The following is a 1,937-nucleotide window of genomic DNA, read 5'->3' on the forward strand; positions in this document are numbered from 1 at the left end:
GCAGATAGCAAATCTGAAACAACCGGCCTCGTCCTGCTCCTGCTGTTAGGTTGGCGTTGTGTTCATTTCTGACAATCTCTGAAATAACTGTCTTGGAAACAGCCTAAGAACCAGGCTTACCATCTTGGCGCTGAAGAATTAAGGAGGTTGTTGAGAGGTTGTTGCAGTATAAACAACTGGCTGGTACCGGATTTAAAAATAAATCAAAAAAATTACCAATACTGCAAAAGAGATGAGCTGTCTGTTGCCTGATCAGTCACTTGGTTGTGGCAGGGACTGTAAAAGAGGACTTGATGGTCTGGAGGCAGTTTTAGGTAGGTTTAGAGAAGAGGATGAGGAGTTACTGTTAAAATTACTTCAATACAGTATTGAAGGAATTAACTGAAGTTTTGGAGTTGAAAGTAGTGTCCTGAAGGCATGAAATACAGTAGTGTTTCCCAGCCCCTCCAGATTTAATCATATGACRAGACTAAGAGCAAGAAAAGATGATGCTATTGATTTCTACTCACTATCAATACCACTGTTTTCTCTAGCATCTTTCTGCTATTGCAATTTATTGTGTCTGAGATCAAGTAGATCTCTTGAGGTAGGAAGAGGAATGATACGTTTTTGTCTTTTCCTTTTTGCTTCCTTTGGATGCTATTTATGAGTATTAACTTCCCTCGCACCCCTGCTKTGAGTGCTTCTGAGGAGCTGTGTATGGGCTTAGTCAAGTCCAGATGGGCTGCCAAGAGTGGTGGGGACCAGAGAGGAGGCACAGAGCGTCAGCTRTGTGTGCAGTTGGCTTCAGATCTCATCGATCTCATCTTCTTTTCTTTTCATGCAAGCACTGTCTCCATGTGATTGAGAACTATTGCCCCCTGCCAATTCGTCTGTGCATGACACTGTTGATGCTCAGCGGGTTAAACCTTGCAGTCAGGAACCCTTGCATGTTTCTCCCACGGTTCCTTCCTGCTGTAGGGAACAAATGATCTGCTGCCCACTCATAAAACTACAGTCTTTTCTGGAATTAATAACCTCTTGCAGGAAATTCATGCCATGYTTGTCCAGTGTTATAACAAGGTAGAAATGTGGCCTGCCTTAGGGGCGGGTTAGAAAATGCTGTTAAGATCTGCACAGGTGCAAGTGTTCTTGACCCATTTTACCTGCAAACCTGGCTAATGTTGTGTCCTCTACTGGGGTGGAAACTATGATCTAAAGTATGCTGCCAGGTGGCAGTGAGAGGCCCACAGCATATGAATCGCAGAACCCAGACAAAAACTGGAAGAGAATAAGGACACTCCTTGAAGATTAGTTTCCTTAGCAGGGATAGGGTTGTAGTGCTGTGTGGAAGATACAAAAATCAGAAGTTGTGCCAACAGAGACCTCTGTGGATTGGCCTGCAAGAGTCRTGTACTAGCAAAACAGGATAACCACATACATGCACACATCTGAAGCCTCTTTTCCAGTTGATTTTTATTTAGCTGTTTCCAATTTGATTTTATGGAGTTAGAAACGATTTTCACCAACATTTGGGGAACAGATTAAAAAACAGTGCCTCTTATTTTCTCTCTTACGAGGTAGATACTCCTGAAAATTCAGTAGGGAATTAATTATGGAAAAAACATGTCTCTCTATGCTTTGTGCTTTGACATGCAATTATTTTTACATTGTAGAATAAATCCAAACTTTGACTAAGGTCCTAGCAAATGAAACCTGGACTTGGAGAGCTCCTTTGGGTAGCTGGCTGGTACGTTCAGGCGGTGAACCTGAATGGAGAACGGAGCCACACGTGGCCAGAGGCCGTAAGGCAGTGTTTATGGCGCGTTCTCCACTAGTGACAGGCGCAGCGCTCACCCAAAGTTGGAGTGCTAAAACTTTGTTTGAAGCCGTGCTGGTGCCCTCGTTTCTGAGGCGGGCGCAGAGAGCGGCCGCGCAGGCCGCGCCCCCGCGCGCGG

The sequence above is a fragment of the Rhea americana genome, unplaced genomic scaffold (genome assembly GCF_003343005.1).
Source record: "Rhea americana isolate MKP2758 unplaced genomic scaffold, rheAme1 scaffold_109, whole genome shotgun sequence".
Classification (NCBI taxonomy): Eukaryota; Metazoa; Chordata; class Aves; order Rheiformes; family Rheidae; genus Rhea; species Rhea americana.